This window comes from Papio anubis, chromosome 8 (genome assembly GCF_008728515.1).
Source record: "Papio anubis isolate 15944 chromosome 8, Panubis1.0, whole genome shotgun sequence".
Taxonomy (NCBI): Eukaryota; Metazoa; Chordata; class Mammalia; order Primates; family Cercopithecidae; genus Papio; species Papio anubis.
In genome coordinates, this window is record NC_044983.1 from 56,437,592 (window position 1) to 56,456,851 (window position 19,260).

Below are 19,260 nucleotides of genomic sequence, written 5' to 3' on the forward strand. Positions count from 1 at the left end.
AGATGAAAAAGCAAGTGGAGAGAGACAGAGATAGAGATAGGCAGAGAGAGAGGCTCAACTACCCCGGCTTTTTTAATTGAGTGCAACCCCCAGGTAACCCACCAGATAAATCATAATTTGTTTTAAGCCAGTAAATTTTGGAGTGGTTCTATATACAGTAATAGAAAATAAAAACGATCCCTTTCATCAGCCTGATTTCCTCACCTGTCACATGAGTTCCCACTCAATCCCATCCATTTCAGTGGACTTAAGTACTGTTCATACCTCATAATTCTTACACCTGTATCTCCAGGCCAGATTAACCTTCTAAGTTCCCGTTTTTTACTTAACAGACATCCCCATTTGAATATTCCACAAACCGCCTCTAAAGGAATTCCCACACCAAAGCTCTGTGTTTTTCCACAAGCTGTTCTCGCCTCCATTTCTTATCTTGGTTAGTGATGCAAGGCCGGTGGAAACCTAAAAGGGAATCTTCACCCTTCCCTTTCATTCACTTCCCAACTTCAGCCATTCATCAAATCTTACCAAACACATCACCTAAACATCTCTCACATCTATTCCTTGATCTCTCCCACCTCAAATGCTGCCCTGGTCTAGGGCCCCATCACGTGCTGGGCATGTCACTGATGTTTACTCACCCTCAACCTACCCTGCAGTTTGGTTCTCTGTTCCCATCGTTTTCCTGCTCACTATCTTTTTGTGCCTCCTCATGACCTAGAGGATAAGGTAAACATTTCTTCATATGCTACAAACCCTTTCTAACTTGTCCCTTCAATCTTCACTTTTTCCCCCTGTGTGTGCTGTGCTCTAACTGAGCCAAATTACTTGCAGTGCTGACACTAGCCTGGTGCTGTCCCATCTGTCCCATGCATGTCTCTGCTGGCTTTCCTGCCTGGTGGGCCTCCCCACACTCTGCCATCTGCAGAGTCCAGCCAGGCTCGGCTCAGTTTAAATGTCATCTCCTCTGTTGAAGCCTCTCCTGCTCAGACTTAGTCATCCCATCTTCTGAGCTATCACTGTACCCAATAATACCACAATTGCACACATTTTAGTTGTAAAGACATGCTTAAATTCCTGCCCCCCCAATAGATGCACAGAACCCCCTCCAGGGTGGGGTTTGCTTTATTATTGTGTTTACAGCACCCAGCACAGTGTACAATGCACAGTAAGTGCCAATAACCATTGGTGAATCATACACTATACTTTTTCAGTTTAAACGCTTTGTAAAAATATTTCATAATTAGTTAAGTTAGCAGTAGAAATGTCCACTTATTAGACTAGAAATGGACACAATGAGTGGCCCAATATTACTTAGATTAAGGTGGGTAACAGCAAGTTATAGAATACTGGAACTGGCAACTGAGGGGAGAAGAGCCAAAGGGGCACAGTCCAGGTTGGAGGCAGTGCCACTTTAGAACTGTTGCCCCTAGAGCTCCCTATCACTGCTCCCTCTAGACAGAGCACTGCCGTCCTCTACCACAGGGCGGAGCGGGCCTTTGCTTCTGTTTTCTCTTCTCTCATCAGAAGTCAGCCCACACGACACGCAGTTAGTAATAATCTTGAGTCTAGACAGTGCAAAGAAATAGGCAGTAGCTTTTATATCTTCCCTCTTCTTGTCTTAGAAGGTCTTCCTCACTTTTCTCCCTGCTTCCAGTCTAGTTTTCCACATTCTTCACCCTACCAGAGAGATATTTCGAAGTACAGATCTGACCTGTTACTCTCTCACATGAAGACTCTCCAATGGCTGTCCATAACCTTTGGGGAGAAGTCTAGAGCTCTCCTTGGACCTTTCTACTTATCTAGTCTAATCTACTACCTCCTTACCCCTGCCACTTAAACAAATGTGGAAGCGTTTACTGAGTTCCTTCTACATGGAAGGCTCTATGGGACCTGGGGGTACTAAAAGACAGGGCACAGTCATTGTTCCCCAGAAGCTTACAGACCAATGGTAAGATAGAATAAGAATTAACTATAATTCAACATAAGTGTGTATCGATGGAGATGGGCATCCTTGGGAGAACAAAGGAAGAACAGCCAACCCATCCTGAGAGGATCAGAGAACATTGTGGAGGAAGATTGGCTCAACCTCCATGTTCCACTCCCAATAGATCCACTTGCAGTGGCCTGGACTCATTGGGCTATGAAACCACTGTTGTCTTCTTGGGAATCCCTCTTCCCCTGCTTGTTCTGATGAACCTCCCTATTCTGATGAGTTATTGTGCTTACTGAAGACACAATGTAAGGCTCTCATCTTCTAGGAAGCTGTCCCTGATGTCCCAGGTAGCAAAAATCACTTCCTGTTTGTTTTTTTTTTTTTTTCTGATGCAGGAGATGAATCTGGAATCTTCTAAAAATGAGTATATATATATATATATTTTAGAGACCCACAGGCTGGCCTCAAACTCCTGCACTCAGGAATGCAGGTCCTCCCACCTCAGCTTTCCAGTAGCTGGGACTACAAGCACATGCCACCACCACGCCCAGCCTCACTTATTACTTTATGCTGCCACACAGCATGAGCTCCTTGAGGACAGGACCTTACCATGTCTCCAATGCTATTTTAGAGTCTGGCACACTGTAAGCATTCAACAAATGTTTGCTGAAAGAATGGCTCAAACTCAGCTGAACATGTTTTGTTTAGGAGCCAACAACGGCCAAGTTCTAGCCATAGTGGTTTTCTTTTCACCTGATATATTGACCTTACCAACCTTGACCATTGCCAGCAAAAGCTCCTAGCAGTGTTCTGGGCTAATAGAGATAAAATGGGAATTGTAGCTAATAGTTTTTCAACCAATATACTATCTGCTTAATTAAAAGATACTATACTATGGGCCAATTACTAAAAAGTTTTACAACATATATACCCAATAAATAAAATAGTCCAGGAAGATACTACAAGTATAGTATAAGAAAATATTTTGAAAAATAATGTAATCAATTCATACTCATATACTCTCTATGTTGAAAACCTGGGAGCAGAAATCTAACAAAGAAATTTTTTTTTTTTTTTTTTTTTTTAAGAGGAACCAAAGCCAGGTACACTTCAATTAGTACAAGAGGAAATAAATAGAAACTTTAAAGCAGTACAACTAATAAGGAAAAGGCAACATCACATAGGCAACTATAATTTTAGACTATATGAAATTATAGAATTTTTTGTTTTTTTAAGATGGGGTATCGCTCTGTCACCCAGGCTGGAGTGTAGTGGTGTGATCTTGGCTCACTGCAGACTCAACCTCCTGGGTTCAGGTGATCCTCCTGCCTCAACCTCCCAGGTAGCTGGGACTACACCCGGAATGGGCCACCACACTTAGCTAATTTTTATTTTTTTTTATAGAGGCGAGGTCTCACTATGTTGCCCAGGCTGGTCTCAAACTCCTGAGCTCAAGCGACCCTTCCGCCTTGGCCTCCCAGAGTGCTGGGATTACAGGTGTGAGCCACTGTGTCTGGCCTCATAATAGAACTTTTTAATGAAAAGGTAAGTGACCAATTTTCTAACAAATACAGCAGCACTTACATATCCAACTAGCTTCTTTCTTATTTTTATTTATTATTACTACTTTTTGAGACAGAGTTTCGCTCTTGTTGCCCTGGCTGGAGTGCAATGGTGTGATCTTGGCTCACTGCAACCTCCACCTTCCAGTTCAAGTGATTCTCCTGCCTCAGCCTCTAGAGTAGCTGGCATTACAGGCAACTGCCACCACACCCAGCTAACTTCTTTGTGTTTTTAGTGAGGTAGGTTTTCACCATGTGGGCTAGGCTGGTCTCAAACTCCTGACCTCAAGTGATCCACCCAGTTCAGCTCCCGAAGTGCTGGGATTACAGGCATGAGCCACCGTGCCTGGCCAGCTTCTTCATGAAAAAATTACAGGTCGGGCGTGGTGGCTCACGCCTGTAATCCTAGCACTTTGGGAGGCCGAGATGGGTGGATTATGAGGTCAGGAGATGGAGACCATTCTGGCTAACATGGTGAAACCCCGTCTCTTCTAAAAATACAAGAATACAAAAAAAAAAAAAAAAAAAAAAATTATCCTGGTGTGGTGGCAGGCGCCTGTGGTCCCAGCTACTTGGGAGGCTGAGGCAGGAGAATCACGTGAACCCGGGAGACGGAGCTTGCAGTGAGCCGAGATTGTGCCACTGCACTCCAGCCTGGGCGACAGAGCGAGACTCCATCTCAAAAAAAAAAAAAAAAAAAAGAAAAAGAAAAATTACAGAGGAGGATTATGCCATTATCCCAGTGAAGCAGAAAAAGTTTTTTAGACTTTTCTTTTTGCTGCTTTCTTCAGCATTTATACTCCTCCCTATATCTATATTTTAATTTTTTATGTATCTTCAATGGCAGTAAACCTTCATCATTTAGAGGCAAAATATATTGTTTGGAGCTAGCCAAAGTCATTTGGATGTAAATTTGGTGAACGAAGAAGAATAATAGTTTTTAGAGCGGGAAAAATATATGGTGGTAAAGAGAGTTATTTTCCAGTACTTGCAAATTGGTTCTGAACACAATTTCAAAAGATGAGTTCCAAAAATGTATTGAAGGATGCCCTTAACACTGGAATTAGTGTAATTTACATAATATTTTAAAGTTGGAAACATTTAATATAGATAGGACTTGACTTTTAAGTGTTTGAGAAGTTGGAGTGTTTTTTCAGTTATTTTAGATGCGCACATTACCTCCCCCACACCAAGTATTATAGGTGGATACATTCTGGGCTATTTTTCCAGAGATATTTATTTGTCTGTGGAATTCAGTATTAAGTCTGAGCTCTTCAAATAGACTATTTCTATTCATGTCCTAGGGCCTAGACAACCTTTTTGTAGTAGGTCATGTTTTCTTTGGAATTTTTCTCAATTGCTTTCTGCTTGGCCCACTCCATTCTTCAATGCCCTCCTTCCCAGGTCCTTGGTACCTTTCCACTGCCCTCTGGCTACAAGGAACTCAGGCCTGTCCTATTCCTCCAGGGCTCAGACTCCAAAATTACCATTCTTTTATCACCAAATCAAAACTACCAATCCACTAGATTGTAAACTCTACGAGGGAAGGACATATTGTCTGTTTTGTTCACTACTATATCTCCAGTACCTAGAACCAATCCTGGAACCTCTTAGGCACTCGAAGTTGAATGAATGGCTAAGTCTCTAAATTTGTTAGCCTGGCTAGGTGTTGGGAGGAAAGCAACCCATTGAACCAATTTACAATCATCTGTGAAAGACCAGTAGCCCCTTATCTCACCCTAAGGTATTTGCATACTTAAAGGGAAAGCTTGTGAATTCAAATTACTCTCATTGGGAAAACTTCAATAGTGAAGCAAAATGGAGAAAACATCTCAGCCTAAAGGGGAATGCGCGGGGCGGGGGCTGCGGCGGGGTTGGGGTGCGGAGGTGATGGTGGTGTGGTAAGAAGTATGATTTAGGTAGGCCAGATCTGCCTAGGAGTTTGCCCCTGAGGGCTTCTACTTTTTAAGGCCCCTTACGTGCCACACCACCACAACATCTAAAAGCTTAGAGACTTCATGATGGCTCAGGGCAGTGATCAGGATAAGTAGACTATAGACTATAAGTCAGAGGACTTACATTCTGTAGGACTGTTTTTACATTGGCACTGGTATATTTTAAAAGGAAGTTTCCTAGCTTTTGAGTTAAATGTACAAGAGCACAGGGAATCTCCTCATAGGCACTATTTGTTGATAACAAGTTATTTGTAATATTGTAATTTCACTATATGTAGATGTCATGTTTTTTTCTCCTGTGAATTGCCTTGAAATAAATGCACATCTGCCATGGAGCTGTGGTACACTGTAAAAGATAAGACATAATTTTTTATGGCACATTATTTTAAAAATGTATTCTAATATAGTCAAGTACTAGTGATTTTTTTCTAGACATTGTGTCCTGTTTTTAACCCCCCGCCCCATACACCCCTAAAGCACCTTTCATATGCTTTCATTGGGAAATATAAACTTAATGGAAACAGTAGTCTAACCTCAGAATTGTGATTCTTCGTTTGTGATACCCGGTTTAAAACAGACGGAAGTTGATTTTAGTGTTTTCAACTTTTTAAATGTCAGAATTCTTTCTGTACTGTCTTCTATCTTCTTTTTGATTATCTATAAGTTCCTTAAACATTAAAACATTTCTTTTAGAACAAAACTCAAGTATATGATGAAAGCAAGCTAAAAGCAGTGCATTTAACAAACTACAATACAATGTGACATTTATAAAATTATTACTAAAATCAGAAAATAAATGTCTTAGTGATTAGGATAATCAAACTTACTGAATAGTTGTAGTAGTTACATAATGAGATAGTTTTGATTAATCTTTTGTCCAAATGACAATATTGTGATTACAGGCTTAGCACTACAGGTAGTGTAACCATCAAACAGCGAGTGAGATTAGTACATTTTACACAGTTTTGCTATTTTCTCAGTTTATTTTGGAGTCCAGTGATAACCATTCAGTCTGCACCTGCCATAGGACAATCTTTGGTTGATATGAGTTCCTTTCTTGATTTAAAAATAAGTGCAATCTTTAACCTAATAAAATTATCTTAAAGTTTACAATTGATGGTTTAAACACATAGCTCCGTATTTTGCAGATAGAAGAGGCTTAATCCATGTTTGTAAATCTGTTTCCTAAAATAAAAATTAATAAAAAATGTTTTTTTCTTCAGGTTTAATATTCATTTTGTACCGGGAAGAGAAATGGAATAAGAGGCTCGGATTTTTAAGACTATGCAATCATATACAAGTGCCATTTTGGCCAAAGAATGAGTAAAACATTCTAGTCCCGACACGTTTAATAATGAGCATGCATCCTATTTCTTTGTTTCATAATCATTGCGCTCTCTGCTTTCCCTCTTTTTTGGTATGGTAACAAATTTGACAAAATCAATGCCATCTAGTTAAACTTTTTGATTAAGTAGTGGATCCAGTGTCCTATCCACGAAGAGATGGGAAAAGCGATGTGGAGAAGCAGGCATGAACCCATCTGGAATGGAACGTGTCCATTCCGAATAATTTCATGTGGGAAAATAATTTCAAGTTGAAGGATAATTACTGCAGAGACGGCCAGACACCTCCGGCCGCCGCCGGCCGCGCAGCGTTGGAAACCCTTCGCCGCGGCCAGGAGGGTCGCAGCCGGCGAGGAGCCCCGCTTCCTGCCCCGGGGCGGCGCACCCGGCTCCGGGAAGGTGCTGCGCGGGAGACGTGGCAGCAGCCCCTCCTGCCCGCGCCTGGGCTCCGCGGCCGAGCGCTCCGAGCAGCTGGGCAAGGAAGGCTGCGGGGCAGCGGCGCACCGGCCGGCGGACCCGCCTGCAGCGCCGGCGCCCGCCCGGGGACGGGACATAAAGCAAGCGCGCAAGCGTAAGCGGCAAAGCGGCGCCTCGGCCGCCTTTGCGGCCTGCGGGTTCGCGGCCCCTGCAGCTCCGCGCCGCCCCCTTTCTCTCGGCCTCTCCCTCGGCCTCCGCCACCCCGGCCGAATTCTTGCATAAATTATGCCAGGCGCGCCTGACGTCAGGTGGCGGCGCGCGGGCGCGGATGGCGGCCCGGAGGAGCCGAGTGGCGGATATGCGCGCGGCCCCGCGGTCTGGGTGCGCGCGGCGTGCCGGACGCGCGCAGGCGCTGGCGTGTCGGAAGCCGCGGCGGCGGCGGCGGCGGCAGCGGCGGCGGCAGCGGCGGCGGCGCGGGGGTTGAGCCGTGGTGGTGCGGACGCGCTCGTGCTCGGGAACTATCGGATTAAACTTGAATCGAGTGAAATTACACAAAGGAGCGCCGCGGAGGAGGCGGCCCGGGGACCCGGAGACCCTGAAACTCACCAGAGCCCCGTTCGCCCCCGGCCAACTCCGTGCCCGTGGATTCAGCCCCCTGGCCGCAGCTGCCGAGCCAACTCCGGAGCCCGCTCTGCGTTTTGTTTTCCCCTCGGCACTAGGCAGCGGAGGAGCCCGACCGACCCGGTAAGCGCGAGAGTTCACCCTGCGCCCCCGGGAGGGGCGGCGGCGGCGGCAGCAGGAAATCGCTCCGGGCCGGGGCCGCGCGAGGAGTTGGGATCGAGGAGTTGGGCGTGTGCGGGGCGAGGGGCGAGGGGCGAGGGCAGGAGGGGGCCGGGGCCAGCGCAGGAGCGCAGCGCCGCCCGCGCGGTGTCGCCAGCGTCGCCGCCCGCGGGGCCCGAACCCGCGCCCCGAGCGCCGCCCGGCGCCCCAACTTTTGCCTGCGTCCGCGGGGCCGGCGGCGGCGGGGGCGCGCGGTGTGGCCGAGGGTCACTTCCTCGCATGTAAATGGCTTTTTGTTGTGCTGCCGGCGTGGGGGGGGGGGGGGGGGGGCAGGAGGGAGCGTGTCTGCGCGCGGGGGAGCGCGAGCGCGTTTCCTCCCGCCGGCGCCGAGCACGAGTTGCCGGCTCCATTCGAGAGAAAAAGGAAGGAGGAAAAGTTGGGCTCCAACTCAAGTGCGAGCGGGCGATGGGCGCGCGGGCGCGGGGCGGCTGAGCAGCGGCGGCGGCGGCTCGGGGACGGCGGCGACCCCCGCCTCCCGCCCCCGCCCCCCGCTCCGGACCGACCACGCCGCGCTGGTCGGGAGCGGCGGCCGCACCGGCGCGAACAAAGTGCGTCCCTCCCGGCGCGGCGGCGCCAGCCCGCGCGGGGACCGCCACCGACCGAGGTGGGTCGGCGGCGGGGAAAGTGCGCGGGGCGCCGCGTGGGGCGGGGGCAGCGCGAACACGCGGCGCGGGAGGCGTCCCGAGCCCAGCCAGTGCCGGTCGCGGGCGCGGAGTTGTGAGCCCGGAGTTGGGGGCTCTTGGGGCTCCCCGGCGGCTCCTAAGTGCGCGAGGAGGAGAAGAAAGGGAGCGGGGCCGGGGCGAGCGCCGGGAGGCGCGGCAAGGAGGGGACCCCACCTTGCCGAGCTGGCCGGGCCGCCGGCGGCGGCAGCTGCATAATAGCGACTTTAACCTCCCAACGCAACTCGGCTCTCCCGCCCCCCAGCCCGCCGGGGGTCAGCGCCGGTGGGGGGGGTCACCAGGTGGCCCCCGAGGTGACCCGGGTGCGCTCTGCCCTCGCGGAGAGCCGCGGCTTGGAGCGTGAACGGCCGAGGTGGCTGGAGGCCAAGCGGTCAGCGGGGAGAGGAAAGGAGGGCGGTGGGGAACGCGTTGTTTGTTTGGTTCGCACCGGGGATTGGGCTCGCTGGGGGCGCGGGGCTCGGGCGGGGGCGGGGGCGCGGGCACCGGCTGGGCTGCGGTGCTGGGCGGGCGCGGCGGCGCGGGGCTGGCGAGGTCGCGGGGGAGGGGGGGTGGCGGCGGATCCCGGGCGGGGGTGGGGGCGCTGGTCGGGAGGCTCTGGGGAAGGAGCCGCCGGCCCCGAGCAGCCATCATTACCGAGCCGCCTTTCTCCGGATGGCTCTGCTTCGAGGAGCCCGGAGCCGTGGGAGCGCACCCCAAACTCCCGGCCGGCCGCCCGCTTTGTGAGCGCCCCCGTGGAGCGAGCGGCGCGGAGAGTGCTCCTGCTATGGGTCGGACTCTTTTCCTGGAGGTCACTTTTAGAGACTGTTCACGCCTTGGTTTAAACTAGTTTTTTTCCCCCTCTTCTGAACAGACAATGGACAAAAGAAAAGTAGCAACCCACATGGAGAGAGTTTCCTTTTGAATTGCTAGAATTAGATACACTATCCAGCGCTCCACTTGCTAAGTATACTTTTTAGTTTCCCATTGTATATTATCTAGCAATCGATTTAAATAAGTTATCTTAAAAAGTGTCTCTTTTGGGGGCTTAATTTGTGGAATACATTACATGTCTTAATTTATTTTTAAAGGATTTCGTGAGGCCCTAATTTTTTATTTTCTAAAAATTTTAATTTAAGCCGTCTTTGCAGTGCGCGATACCTTTCTAAAGGGTTGAGTGTTATTTCACCCCAATTTTCTTTCGGTAAGGGAGGGAGTACTCAGTATACGTAGCAAAGAGGAAACAAAATACGTGTCTTCATTTCTTCACTGATCTTGTCTAACGATGTCAAAAAATATCTTAGTGACTGTGACCTTAGCAGCATTGGTACCTGATTTATCCCAGTTATAATTACGTTTAGATTGCAGTAATGTCTAAGTACTAGGTAATTCCTATTTCAGAAATAACTTGAGCAGTGATTTTACGAAGTTGAATCCTTCTCCCAGCCCCCAGAGTACATCTGTCGCGCAGTGTTTTTGTCTTGCTGTTGCACAACAGAAGCCCTCCAGTCTTTACCCTAAAATGGCAGCTTTCATTTGACTGGGGCCCATTCATTGACAATGATAATAAAGAGGCTGAAAGCTAGATGCTTGGGGCATGGAGTAGGACTTGATTTGCCTTTCTAGGTGATAAGTAGGAGACATTTTATGTCTTCCAGTTTGCTCAGGAAAAGTTTATTTTCCCTGAAAAATCTGTCTCGTGGAAAAAAGTTACAAAGTAAAATAATTTGGAAATGGGTAAGGGCTTGAGCTGCTAGCAAATTTCGGAAGGTAAATTTTCTTATTTTGCCCAATAGTGGAAATCTGGCATTTTCTCTTTTTTGGTAATCTGCTGATAAAAGGACATAATGGATTTTTGTCAGGCTTGTAACAGGTGAATTTCCTCATCTTGGCACTCAAGAATTGGGATTGTTTTCTAGCACTGTGGGTTTTATTCTCTTTATATTTTCTAATTTTTTCTCCTGTGCGAGTCACTAAATTGAACCATGATGAATTGTATCCTGGGTTTATGCTTTCGAGATTCAAATGAGTTTTCAGATAAGAAATAAATTATACTTTTAAAAGACTGGTATATGAATTTTAAATTGTTATATTCATTTAATCAATGGCCTTAGTTTTAAATTAGTTTTTTTTTAAAAAATTACTTTCTTTTGTATGTCTTAACATAGAAGGCAGAATAGAGGAATGATAGAATGGTTGTAGAGGTGATGTTTAAAAACCCAAATATTATTTTCCTCTTTCGAGGAAATAATTAACTTTTTTTCCCAAGTTGAAAATACAGAAGTCAAATTTATAACAATGTATTCAGTAACTTAGTTTTAAAATAGTACTTTCATAGATTCGCCAGTATTTGGTCTAGTTTTTCATCAGTTCAACTTACAGAAACATTTCCCAAACTTTTTTCATAATGAGTCTTCTAGGTTAGCCTTACTTTTATTGAGTTAAAATGAATACCATGAAGAGTTCCTTTATAATACAGTAACATCAAGGAAATATTACAACCGTTTCTTCATACAGATGCGAAGTCAGTAACGTTATAGTTTTTAAGCAGTTAGGTCAAAATAGCAGGAATATTTTGTTATGAGAGAATACACTGTAAATGCTTCTGCGTGCCTGCTGTGTAACCCATAAAAGCAATGTAAGTGCCGAGTTAGTGTAGTTCTCTCAAACCTAATATTACAGCATTGTGTTCCACATGCTTGAAAAAGTTTGCTTGCCACACAGTCACTATGCCTTTAGTTAATTTTGATTCAGCAAACCTTGGCAAGCCTTCCATGGTTAAAACAATAAAAGGCAGTACTTTCCCTCAGGGAGTGTACTGTCTCAGAGAGAGTTCTATAGGTAAACAAATATTCACATTTGATTTTTAAGATAAACTTATAAGTAATAGATATCTTTCATCTTTCATTAACTAAATACAACCTTTTGGGTTTGATAGCAGACACCATGGCCATCTTAGAAACATCTAATATAAATATGGCATTGCAAGAATAAAAATGTTTAGTCAGGTCTGAGCAAATGGCTCTTAAAACTTCACCTTTGTAAGACAGTGATTCTTTTTCAGCAAATGATTTCTACATATAAGTAGTAAGCACATAGTCACATAGCTAAATTCACCGAAAAGGGTGGAGAAGGAACATCTTAGGTGATACTAAGATGATGTCAGGAATATATTGGCTCTATGGGACCCTTTCAGTTGTCTTGGTCACCCATGTGTTCATATTTGTGTGTCTTAAAAAAAATGCATTCTTTTCATGCGATTGGAAATTCAGAATTTGGCATTTTTCTAGACAGGTTTCCAGAACCACTATAGTTTCATTAGTTCAGGAGATAAAAATTTCCCCTTTATCTATAAAACTTTATTTAGTCTTAAAAAAATTGTTGACATTCAAAGGTGAATGATTTTAAAATAGAAAAGAAATTGAAAATCAATAATCACTTGGTTTTTCTACAAAAAATACAAAGACAGAATGATTTATTTCAATTTGGGTATCACTCAGGTTGCAGTGATGGCAGAAGTCCATAGCTGATTATGGTGGTTGTTAAGAACTGGGAAGGTAATTTAAAACACTGACTATGTGTCCGTATTTTACTTTTATCAATATATTAAAAATTTTAAATGAAATCACATCTGCATATAAAAAAGAAATAGAAACAGGAAGTTGTAATGATATTGTCAAATAAAAATTCATTTTATACTCATTAGAGAATCATTGGATATTTAGAGTGTGAGGACCTTAGAGAGCTAATTGAACTTTCTCATTTTACAGATTAAGAAAGTAAAGCCCAGAGAGATTAATTAAATGAACTGCCTCTGACTGGCCACCTACCGTTGCAGAGCTTATCTCAGTTACAGTTGTCTTCCTAGTGCCTAGCATGGTGCCGGTGCAGGAGGGATGCTGGCCTTGTCTTTGTTGGCTCTGTGAGAGTACAGCTCTTGCTCATGTTCTGACTCAAAGGTACCTTCTGGCTTTAGAATCCTACAGCATAGGACAACATAGCTCTTAAAGGTGTTCCTAAACCAACAATAATTTGCTTCTGTTTTTGGAGGTTTTATTTTTTAAACTATGATTATCCAGTTAGAAAAATGCAGAGATAATTACTTCAAGATTTGGTAACTGTTTTCACTTTAGATGCATGTATTGATCACCATAACTAGATTCCTGTTGCTTTTTAACTAATGTTAGGTGACTGACTGCAAACATGATTGTTTTTTCAGAGGAGGATTTTTTGGGGGTTTCTGTTCTGCTTTTACTTTGAAACTTAGAAATATCTTTTTAAAAGTAAAAAATAATGTAGATATTTATGAGGAAACATAACTTGGCAGTAAAGGCTGGTTCACTCTCAGGCTTGTTTGTTTATGCTAATGTGCAATCTAAGGCACTTTTTAAAGTGACCCTTTGAGCCTTGGTTCCTCTGTGCACGTCAGGATTGGTTTTCATGGCCACAGAATCTGGACTGTGATTAGTCTTCCTGTTTCATCTGTGGTTTTGCTCATTGATTCAGCTGTTTGTTGGGTACCTGCAACCTGAAAGATGCAATGCTATGAATTGGCAATATAGTGATGACATGAGAGGAAATGGTAAACTCCCACAAAAACGGGCTACCTTAAGGTCATAAGTGTGATGCAGCGGGTGCCAGGAGGAATGAGAGCTTGGGACTTGGGGATTCGGTCAGTTGGGTGGGGTATTACCCCTTAGGAAGTGGCTTTAGCATTGCCATCTGAATGATGGTAGAAGAAGGGGTGAGGGCACTTCAGGCAGTGCCCCTCACCTGCAGGGAGGCTGTGTGTTTGAGGCACTCAAAGAACTGCAAGATGAGACTCGAGGTAGGCAGTATCCAACTTGGTCAGGGCTTTCAGGATATCAAATTTGGGATTTTTGCAAAAAGCAATAGGAACCACTGATGAATGTTAAGCAGTGTTTGACACAAGCAGAGTTGTGTTTTGAAGAAGATTGAATTGGTGGGTGCAGAGAGGACAATAGGTTGGAGACAATGTCCTGCCTGCTTTTGTTGTGGTCTGTGGGATGAGGAAATGACAATGATTTGGACTAGATTGGTGGTGGCCTTGGGAATGGAGAGAAATGGACAGATTTGAGAGATGTTTAACAGTTTGAATGAACAGGACTTGGGGATAGATGCGCTTTCAAGAGGGAGATCTCAGGGCATATAGGTTTCTAGCATGTTCCCTGCTTGGCTGGTTGGCTGCTGATGCTATTCACAGAGGCAGGAATCAGCTTTGCTGAAGATTTGAGAAGGAAGCTCATGAGTTCTTGTAGCATATGATTGCGGTAGCTGATAATGGACCATGATAACATTGTTTTATCCTTTGCATTGCTAGTGATATTCCAGAACTTAAAAAAAAAATAATCTGCTAGCTTTAACCAAAAGATATTGGCATGTGGGGAGTCCATCAAGGAATGTGAATGGGTTCAGTGAAATGGGAGACGGGAGGGAAGCTTTACTTGCTGAACACATAGCACTTTGCTTGTTACTTGCCTGATACATAGCACTTTGTAGGAGTTTGCTCATTCCAGGTTAAGCATAGAATCCTGTGGTAACCAGACCTTGGCACATTTTCTTCTTCTATATCTCCGCTTATGGAGGCTGCTTTCTGTTGCTAGTTACATATTAGGGCAAGGTCTTTGGGTTCCCGATATGTGGCTGGCAGGTCCCCCATGTTCTCAGGGCTGCAGTCTCCCTCGGAGAGAGTTGTATTTTAGAAGATGGTTGTAGTCATACAGAGGCAAGGTAGGAGTGAATACATTATTTAAATAGATGTGGAGAAGAATACCAGTGTTGATCAGAATACTTACCTGGTTTTTAGTGGAGTATATGTATAAACCAGTTTAATAAGTAAATTACCTTCAAAGTTACTTTGTTCAATTATTATAAAAAGTAGATTGTACAGCATGGTTACTGGTGGCAAATGAGCGATGCTGTTACACCCAGAAAAGCTTCTGAATTGCTGACTTTAATATTATATAAGATAAATTATGAAAATCTGGAACATAAATTTTGAAGCTTTTTTTAGGGAAGTATTTGTATTTTTGTGTTTGCCAGCTAATATGGGTGATAATGTTATCTGTTTTGTTATAGATCAGATTTTGTTCTTGTATGCATAAAGATAACCTTCCTGGGACTCAGTGTCTTTAATTAGGGATCTGTTTCAAAGATACTTTTATTGTCATTGTGTGTTCCTCATGGGCCTTCTTGGTGGCCATTGTGACTCAGTCAAGTCCTCTGGGTTCTTTTCTGTCTTGCCTTGGTTGTAGGGACATGCTTCATGTGAAAGTTTGCCTTCACCTGCAGGAGTTTTGAGTGATTATTTGAATACGTTTAAATTCAGGAGAAATTGTAATGTTTCCATGTGTGGAATGGCAGGAAAACTTGGTGCACTAACTTCAGCTTCAGATGGGCTTGTGCCAACTACTCTGTGGCAATTTGTATCTAATACTATTTGTTCAACTTGCAATTAAAAAAAAAAAAAAACACCTTTAAAATACATTCTGTCATTAGGTCCGGCCAGCAGTGTGTTCTTAGGGTGTAAGAGATTGTTACTAAGAGGTGTAGACATTGAATGGAAAGGCGCACACAGGCTCCTGTGGATGTGGCTTTGATGGAGGAATAGAGGGGAAGCTTTTTTGGGGCCTGCCTTCTCTCCTGGCATCTGCAGTGGCCGAGGAGGCAGCAGAGGTCATGTGGTGGATTTGAGTTTTCCACGATGTATTTTATCAGGATGAGGTTGGGCAAATAGCCACCTGCTGCTGAGCAGGAACCGTATGCGACCTGAGTTTCCACACTCAGCCTTTGTGTAGGGAAAGGCATGGAATTAGACACGTGTTAGTTTGGACACATCACCTACTTCCCTAGTATCCTCAATGGAAAACAGTCAGGTTTCTATACCATATTTACAGTATGTCTAAAAAAGCATACATGGGGCCTTAGTGGTTAATTTTCCCTCTAGTTCTGCAGCAAGTTTGGGGAACTACTTTAACTTATTAGAGGCCGCTGTCTCCTCTTTTCATCATTTTGAAAGAAACCACAAACATTTTGTTTATTATCCATTTTCGTTTTGTTTCAGTTTCGAGATGGAGTCTCACAATATTGTCCAGGCTGGATTCTAATTCCTGAGTTCAAAGGCTGTTCCTGCCTCAGCCTCCCAAGTAGCTGGGATTACTGGCATGCACCGTTGTGCCCTGTTACATAAACATTTTAGAAATCTGCTCTGTTGATATTTAAAACATAATTAGCAAATGTGCATATTATTTCAACACACCTAAAAACTATTAAACATGTTTAACATAATACTAAGCAGTCAAATAGTGAGAAGTCCCTTGAAGAATTAAAAGCATGCCTTTAGTTTCCAAGGCAGTGCTTGCTAGCATACTAAGTGAATAATAAAATCAGTTTGAGCACAGGAATATGATAAAAAAAATACCTCAGTTGGTGATGTATTTTGAAGTGTATAAGCCTAGCAATTATTTATGGTTAGAACTGGCACTATATTGAAATTGTTAAGCCCACGTCCTTAAATAATTTTTTAAAAGTCTCTGTTACAGTGTTTTATGTTCTTGTATACTTGGCCTTGTTTGTGCTTGAAATTTTGCTTTCACTAATTGCAAGTGTACCAATCTTGCAAGAAAAGTCGTGTATGCTCATCTTAAGAATTTCAAAATCTTGATTAACAGTGTACCCCACCCTTAAGTATGTGTTGGGCCAATCAAGTAAAATAGTGCAGAAATAATGAAACAATATTAAAAATAACAGTAATAACCATAATGACCGGCTGTTATTTCCAGCTGGGTTCTCAGCTGAGTGTTGTCGTGGATCATTTCATTTCCTCATCAGAGCAACTCTAATAGGTAGAATTATTATTCCCATTTTACAGATGAGGAGACTAAAAGGGATGAGAACTTAAATTACCCGGGCCATACATTTCTAGCACGTGGTGGAGGAGGAATTTGAATCCAGATTAGCTAGACTCCACAGTCTGAGTTCATAACCATCGTGCTGCTCTTGCCACCTGGACCAGCTCGGGAGCTTGCATTGTTGCCATCTTAATAGACAAAGGTGTGTTAAAAATACCCATGCCATGCTGTGATGCTGCCTATTGCTATGTTTTACCAGCCCAGGCTATTTTTTTCTGTACTTTCTTTGTTGGTGCCTGCTGTAGTTGTGGGGCCATATGTCACGATATGTCTTCGTACCTAAAGTGACCAGGTCCTTGCCTTTCGCACTTAAGGCCCTTCTTCTCACATGGAGAAGAGTTGTTCTTGTGGAGGTTTCCTTCTGAGGTGGCTGAGAATTTGAGTTTTGATGTCAGATCAGGGTGTGAATCATAAAAATGGATATAATAAATTCTCCCAACTGCCCAGAGTTATGGTGAAGATTAAGTGAGATACTCTACCTAACACATTTGGTATAGCATATGGCATATTTATTGAGTAGTTACTATTTTTATTAGTTCAGTTTAATCATTGAACTTATCAAATCATATGTATTGATTTTACTTTTGGTTTAAAAAGTCCTTCAAATCATAATTCTACAGATGACCGGACAAGAATGAGTGGCCCAAGATGGTGACTGGCTACACAGTTTTCATTTTTCTTCAGGAGAAGACATTTGAAAATAACATCGTTATGTACCTTTGTCCATCAGTGCAACCGGATGTTATTTTCCTAATTCTCTTGTTGATTATATATATAGAGTTGACTCAGATATCCCAGGTACTAAAAGTGATAGGTTTGAGGGAGCGCTTCTTCATCTCGTCATGAAGATGTTCATCTCCTACCAGAGTTATGGCTGTCCTTCTAGTGAAACAGTCATTTCTTTTTTGTCCCAAATCTACAATTCTCCAAACATGGTGGCTAGATGATCAGTGTTGTGGGCATGTTTGATCAGCTCTTTGATATTATGTTTTTCTGATTTAGACCAGAGGCCATGGGGTGTTCTCAAAATCTATAGAAACTCCAGATTCTCAAATCTCAGAACCTCTGATTCCTCAGTTCCTTCCCCCCAAGTTCTCTTTACTATGTAAAGAGGAGACAAGATGGTATCTGAAATGGGAGTAGGTTTGGGTTGGGGGCAGGGATGTGAGTAGCAACTAGAACATAAGAATGTTTCGTAGGAAAGGGAAGGCTCTGAGGTAGCCTACTTAGAATCTTACTGCTACCCAGATTGGCAGGGAAATGGAAGAGATGGAGTATAGACGATTTTCATTTTATTCTATTCTATGTCTTTACTTGAAAATGACTTGGGATAACAAAATAAATGACACAAAAAGTAAATAACGGCTAAGTGTGGATTTATGGGAGATCCTTGTACTATTCTAACTTTACTGCAAGTTTGCAACTGTATCAATATCAAAAGTTTTAAAAGAACAGTGACTCCAAGGGGTTGATGTCAGTAACTAACATTTGTGGAGCATAGAGTTTGTGTCAGCATTTTGCTAAACTATTTACATGAACTATTTTTACTGAATCCTAAAGTAGGATTAGTCAAAATGCTGAGGTAGGAACAATAATTGCTATTTTACAGGTGAGGAGGTTGTTTAATAAATTTGTCTAAGATCATAGCTTTTAATGAGTGGTGTTGGGACTCAAAGCAAGACAGGCTCATTTAACAGCCTGTAGCATTAACTGCTCTGCAGAAATTACTTTGGATAGTCCCATCAAAATAACCTAGGTCTTAGAAGGATAGGAACAACAAATGTCATGATCTTACACACCTGCACTTTCTAGCACCAGCTCCTGGAGAAAAATCGAGAGGCTGAACGGTGTCTGTTAACAGATTATAGTCAGTGAGGCCTCTTTCCTCAGATGTTGTATCTTATCAATGGCAGACACTTTCAACCTGAAAGACACATGCTCGTTACAAGACTTACTAGTGCTCCAACCCTGTTTTCACTTATCAGTCTAAGACGTAGCCGACATCAAAGTATTCAGCTTATTGCAGAATTGACTTCCTCAAAGTTTCTCTCAATGTTTATCCAAGATGTAGTTCACTTAGCATCTTTATCTCACTGCACAGGACTAGAGTTGCCTTCGAAAAAACTCAGGATACTACTTGGCTCTAGATCACAGTACTTGTTATTCGTATTTGCGTTAACTTATGTGAATATGCAGCCTCCATGAAATGTTTGCATACTGCTTCTGTGAACACACAGGACAACAGACTGTCTTCCACAGTCATACGCTCAGTCATATTCTCAAATAGGTATAGAGTTCAAATATAAATCAGTAGTCTTGTAGGGTGGATGGATATTCCTTTGCCAGGGGATTAACAAAAATCCCATGTCTTAATACTGCTTTCTCCCATACGAATAGTCTGTAATGGTATATTTTTGGATTTTGTATATGTTTATACTTTTTTTCTTTTCACAATTGAATAAACTGTAGACTAGCTTCAGTATAAGCCTCCACCTAAAATGTAAATTTTGCTATTTTTGGTGCACTTAATATTTTAATATATGTCTTAATTGTGTTAATTTTCAGAGCTGTGTTTATCACCAGATTTAGTATGTTAATTTTTCAATGTTCCCACTTATTAAAA

The 19,260-nt window shown here is 43.5% G+C and overlaps 1 protein-coding gene across 8 annotated transcripts in view; it reads left to right on the top strand.

Moving 5' to 3' along the window:
- Positions 1-7,679: 7,679 nt before the first annotated feature.
- Positions 7,680-19,260, top strand: part of CHD7 (chromodomain helicase DNA binding protein 7) — a 188,464-nt gene continuing 176,883 nt past the window's right edge. For 6 of the 8 annotated variants that reach the window (XM_021942359.2, XM_021942365.2, XM_021942367.2 and 3 more), the window contains exon 1: positions 7,680-7,954. The gene's annotated coding sequence lies outside the window, so the exon portion shown is untranslated. Of the gene's footprint in view, positions 7,955-8,431; positions 8,655-19,260 lie in introns of those variants that run through there. The other 2 variants (XM_021942360.2, XM_021942362.2) reach the window with 2 other exon arrangements.